General features: G+C 49.9%; 1 protein-coding gene across 1 annotated transcript in view; it reads right to left on the reverse strand.

The window, feature by feature from the left end:
* Znf366 (zinc finger protein 366) overlaps positions 1-3,099 on the reverse strand; it is a 63,446-nt gene extending 60,347 nt beyond the window's left edge. The window contains exon 1 of the mRNA XM_038322892.1: positions 2,992-3,099. The gene's annotated coding sequence lies outside the window, so the exon portion shown is untranslated. The remainder of the gene's footprint in view (positions 1-2,991) is intronic.
* Positions 3,100-6,000: the final 2,901 nt, after the last annotated feature.

Here is a 6,000-nt window from a genome sequence, read left to right on the forward strand (position 1 = left end):
TGGAGAAGTTTGGTCCCAAAGGAAGCCTATCCCAGCAGAGAACGCTGGAGTGCCAGTGTCACTCTGTCAGCTAAGATTCAAATTTTTGTCAAGAGAGATAGACAGCCAGTCGGCTGGTGGCGGTGCACATCTTTAATCCCGGCATTTGGGACTCAGGGGCAAGAGGATCTTTGTGAGTTTGAGGCCAGCCTGGTCTGCAGAGTGAGATCCAGAATAGTCAAGGCCTCACAGAAAACCTTGTCTTGAAAAATTGGAGAGAAAGAGAGAGAGACAGAGAGAGAGAGAGAGACAGAGAGAGAGAGAGAGAGAGAGAGAGAGAGAGAGAGAGAGGTTGGTTCGGGATAGGTGTGCTTGGTGTGTGCCCAACTTGAAAATTATAAGGAATAATCTCTTTTGCTAAATCACTGGTATAGTATCAAGGAAGAATAATTTCCCAAAAGATGGGAATTTTAGTCTATTCTCTCAATTTTCCAAACACGGGCTACCTACGTATGAATATATAACTCTGAAAAAAAAAATCATGGCTGGCAGTGATTGCCACCTGTGACTTTCCGAGCACTGCGCTACCTGCTGCTCATCCGTAACTCTACTTAATTCTCAGAATTTATTGTATTAATGCAGTTTTACATTTCGGGACACAGACTTAGGACCTGATGTGACCTGAACCCCACAATCAGTAAGTGACAAGACTGAAATTCAAGCTCAGTCTGCATCTCTGGAGCCTGTGCTATTGGTGTTCTGCCTGCTCGCATCTGAGTCACCCATGAACACACAGCTCTGGGGTACACATAGCATGACGAGATCCAAACTATATTTAATTGAGGGTGGGGCATGACCAATGGAAGAACAAGTGCCTAGCACGCACCGTAAGTTCAATTCCTAACACCGCCCCAAATATAAATGATATATTAGTAAGTTAGTTATTGGTACAGTTTTGGCAGGAATTAATTGATGAAGTCTTGTATGAGTTCTGGATCGTTCCAAATTGGAATTTCCCTAATGATACTAAAAAGGAGCCTATGATGTCCCTAAAGGAGAGTCACTCTGGAAATTTCCACAAATGCCAACACGCTCTTTGGAGTTGAATAAAAAATAAATTGAGTAGCAGTGGCCTAGGCTAAAGTCCCTGGAGGGTTTTTTTTTTCCCCCTGAGCCTCTGCCCACCCCCATAGTATCCAGAAGCTATCCTGGCAATGACTTCACTACCCCAGCTCCTTAGTCTTGGCCTCCATGAAGGGACACAGTGAACATGGTCTCCCCACTTTTGCCTGACTCGTCTTTAAACAGAGTGACCCTGAAGTCATTTGTCTGCCATCACATCACATCTGAGACTCGTTCTCCATAAGCAAAGTCCCCCGTGCTATTCTTTTACTTGGGCACGACATTAATAATATCAGGAGAAATGAAACCGAAAGGAGCCGAACAGGGTCCTGCGCAGTCCTGCATTTCTTCTGGGGTCACACTTGCCGAGAACTCATGCGAAACGCCCAAGAGGACCAGGCTTAGCGCCTGCTGCCCTAAGATGGGTAAGCATGGGGTGGCTGGGGTAGGTGGTAGGAGAGCTGGGCCCCACTGGCCACTGCTGTCACACACACACACACACTCATTCAATTCTTTAGTGGGCAACTGCTACTCATGCCTCTTTCGTGTAGCGCGTTTTATAGGAATCCTAAGGAAAGCATTTTCTTTTCGAAACAAAGGAAAATAAGCCTGTTAGTGGGACAAACCCTACATTAACCGTCCAGTTCTATTAGATTTTTCTCATCTTTATTAAGAAGATGGCTCAGTTTCAAATAAAGATTAATTACCTGGTCGTGGTTAAACCATAATCTGGCCAAATTAATCTTAAAACGACTAGCTGGCTGTGTCGTGCTCTTCCCACCCTGAGGATTTCAGCCCGTACCCACCATCGAAATGAGTAGTTTGAGAAGCGTGCACGGCCACTGCCCTCTCCCCATCCAGCACCTCACTGGATGAAATTATTAATAAATTATTAATATCAGCAGCCATGTCCCCGTCTTGGCCCGACCTTGGTGACCTGTTTTTGACAACATGATCCTGGCTCCCTCATGGCTTGCCATAATAAGTTCTGGGTAACATTATCCTCTGTGACAAATGCAAAGGAGGCAACTTGGTCGTTTAAACACCGGGGGCACCGGTATCTACGCCCGGCTACTTTGTGCTGTTCTCTTTGGTGCCTAGGAGAGCAGGCACCGAGAGACTATTTTTCAATTGCATCGGTGTCTTAGCTTTTCATCCTCCCTGACACAAGCAATCAATCTAAACCCTCCCATTCCAGTCACACGCGGATTTTCAAAACCAAAGCTATACGCCCTCGAATCTTTGCCTTCTTTTGTGTAGCGCATGACACCCCCTCATTGACAGTGGACAGTACGTTTACATTTACCCCCACATGGGGCGCCTCTCCCAGAAGCCCCCCCCCCACATGCAGCACTATTGCAGAGCAAGGTTCCCCTCCTTCTCCTCCCTCTCCAGTGACAGAGCGAGTCACACATGAATAGTTCTCGGTGAGGACGGTGGAGTACAGAGTGGAAAAAGGCGAAAGCAGAAAGGGACCTCAAGACAGACAATTTAACAAAACCCCCGAGCAAACAGCAGCTCTCAACAGACACCCCAAGAGGGTTCCCAGGATGCAGCCCCGAGGAGCAGTGATCCCACCAGTGGGACATCACCACATGTCCCAGTGGCTCCTAGTTAACCCAACCAAGTCGTCTGTGCCAAAAAATAATTCAGATTTAACACAGCGTCCTCCTCAGCCCCGATGCAATTCCATTTCCAGTTCTGCCAGCCTCAGCTCTGCTAAGCATTCATATTCTCTTCTGCAAAGAGGCATGAGTTCACATTCTGGGCCATCCATCCGTCACACCTTTTGATTAAGGAGCAGCCCAGTGGTTTCTGTGCAAGATGCTGGGTCAGCCTCCATCGGAAGGACATTGAAATGAAGGTAGAAAGGATTGTGTGGTCACTTACCAGCTCCTGAGGGCTGAGAGGCTGCGGCCCCACCGCTTTACCTGGTCTCTGGCTGTCTCTGTCTTTCCCTCTCTCTCTCTCCCTCTTTCTCTTGTGTACAGACTGCAGGGGAACTTAAAGAACTCGCAGGGACAGTGTTTCAAATGACTTAAGAAGGAGAACAGGAACAATACTTCGTTCTCTTTTTCTCAGATGAGTACCTTCGGGAAGAAGGAAGGAAGGGAGGGGAGAGGGAGGAAGTCAACAACCCTTCGCTTTCCTGAAAAAAAATAAGGAAACAGAAGATAGACATCTCATTTTCTCTTAAACAAAAATGTTGGAGGGGGGGTGGGAAGAAAGGAAGAAAATCTTTACGAAAAAAGAATTCCTCAAATATGCTCCCTGCCCCGAGAGCCTGAGTGAGATGGAAACTCCTGAGTGGCCCTATCCTGTCCAAACAAATGCAGGCTCTCCTGAGTCGCAGACTCTGGTATCTGGCTTGCAGAACTGACACAGCCCAAAAGGAACAAATCATGTCATGTCGACTCTCAGCCAGGGAACGTTTGGGCTGCTGTGCTCACCAAAGGAAACCTGCAGCCTTTAACAAAGGGCATGGTTGCTGGTCACCCAGGCCTTTTGGCTTCTCCTAGCTGCTTCGAGAAACCTCTTTTTGCTACAGTTCCCTGACTCACTCCAGGTTTCTTCGAGTTCCTCACGACTGAACAGCAGATTTATGCATTGTTCACCAAGCTCTGTGCAGTGGGCCAAGTCCGGCTCCATCTTTGCTGATGGACGAAAAAGGAAAAGAAGCTACTGAGCACAGTGCTGCCAGCCAGGCCATGGCTAGCTCCAACTGTTGTTCACACCGTCCTGTCTTTCTTGGATGTAGTCACCTCTGGAACTCTAGAAGAAGGGTGTTAATTTGTTTTGGAAATACTGTGAAACAGCTGAGGTCTTCGATAAATCAATCTCTGTTTCTGAAGGAGGGTGGGAAGGCTGAGTAGGAGCAGAAAAATAGGAGTGAGCATCCTTTATCGAAGATGGAGCTGGCGCTCAGTCGGCATGCCTGGGATCGCTGAAGCTTGCCTGCATTTACTGAGGGAGCTGGGGCTCTGTGGGCAGGCCTGGGCTCACTGAAGCTTGCCTGCACTTACTGAGGGAGCTGGGGTTTGGTGGGCAGGCCTGGGCTCTCTGAGGAATGTTTGGACTTCATGGGAGGGAGCAGGGTCTCAGTGGGCAGGCCTGGACTCCATGAAGCTTGCCTGCACTTACTGAGGCTTGGTGGGCAGGCCTGGGCTCTCCGAGGAATGTTTGGACTTCAAGGGAGGGAGCTGGGTCTCAGTGGGCAGGCCTGGGCTCTCTGAGGAATGTTTGGACTTCAAGGGAGGGAGCTGGGTCTCAGTGGGCAGGCCTGGGCTCTCTGAGGAATGTTTGAACTTCAGGGAAGGGAGCTGGGGCTCAGTGGGCAGGCCTGGGCTTCCTGAAGCCTGCCTACTCTTACAGAAGGAGCTGGAGTCAAATCCTGCAGTTAGCACTGTGAGTCTCGTGCCCTCTGTTCATTCAGTTAAGACCATTGCCACCACAAACAGGAACCAGCAGCTGTGGTCCTTTTTGGTGGCACAAGATATATTGTTTATAAGTTGCTTCCTCGATTCACTTGATAGTGGAAAAAAAGGGGGTGGGGTGGGGAGTATACCTGATGGACGGCCATGGGAGAGGTGACTTCACAGAAAGCAAAGTTTGGGTTCAGAGTTCATATGACAATTTCCCCTGGGTACTATGGTCCAAGGCATTGAGTGCTTATCCCACGTTTTCATTTTACATCTGTGTCTCTGTCTATCTACCTGTCTGTCCAAACGTGTGCAAGGTCAGAGAGGGCCTAAGAATGGGTGGTCTGGCTGTTTATAAGAATCAGGGTGACCCCATTCTTTGCGGTTGTGATGCATCCAACTCTCCAGCAGAGACTCCAGCCTGTGAGCCTGTCCCCACAGGTGAGAGCACCAACAGCTAGCAAAACTCCAAAGGCACACAAAGCAGTAGGGAGCAAGCACTCATCTGCCTCCTGAGTCCTCTCCAGAGCCCTTGCCCTCTGCTGGCCTTCCTCTGCATCCTGCCTCTGTGAGGAGGGGAGGGGAGGAAAATGGAGAGCCAGGAAGGCAAGAGAAACACAGCAGAGAAGGAAGCTGGCAAGAGGAGAAGCAGAGGCTTCAGAGGGGAGGCACCAGTGGGCACACCTGGGAGGAATCCTGCAGCTTTGGAGCACAGAGGTTTAGCATACCACGTGGGTCATGAGAGGGAGGCTGGTGGGAGCCACAGGGAGAAGGTGGGCATTGATCATCACAGCAACGGGTGTGTATGTATGTGGGGGGGAGCAGACAAGAGTCCCTGCAGCTAAGAAACCTTCACCTGAGCAGCCAGTCACACCCCATGGCCCTTCCTACTTGTTATTCTTCTTGCAGCCTCAGGCCAGGCCAGGCTGAGCCCCAGGAGTCCAGACCCAATCCAAAGGATTTCCCTTTCAAGTCTTTAGAATGTGGGGACTGTCACGTTGAACCCTGTTGTTTTCTCAAGGCTAGCTGACCCACCCAAGAGAGCCTGGACAGGGACATGTCCACTCATTGTGCTGGGCTTGGCTTCCAGGCATGGACCTCTAGTGGGCTCTTGGGATGCACACAGGGCTCCCTGAAGTTGCTCCATGCAGACACCTGGCTGTAACCTGCCTGCTGGAGCTACAGTGAGGCCTCTTCCTCTTTCCTGCAGTGCCAGTCATATGGAAAGTCACCTAGGAGCCTTGTCCCCTTATCACTGAGTGTCAGAAGCTGAAACTTCCTCAGTCCTGAAGAAACCAGGCCTCCTGAGAGAGATCTGGGTGAGTCTCTAAGGTCTAGTGAGCTCCTGGAGGCTGCTCTGGATCCCACTGAGGGAGAAGGGAATGGGCACTTGTGCTGAGCCACTGTGAGGACGCGTGTGTGACATGAATGTAACCTGGGTGTAGATCCCCACCTCCATAATCTCCACATAATGCAACTC

The sequence above is a fragment of the Arvicola amphibius genome, chromosome 3 (genome assembly GCF_903992535.2).
Source record: "Arvicola amphibius chromosome 3, mArvAmp1.2, whole genome shotgun sequence".
Classification (NCBI taxonomy): Eukaryota; Metazoa; Chordata; class Mammalia; order Rodentia; family Cricetidae; genus Arvicola; species Arvicola amphibius.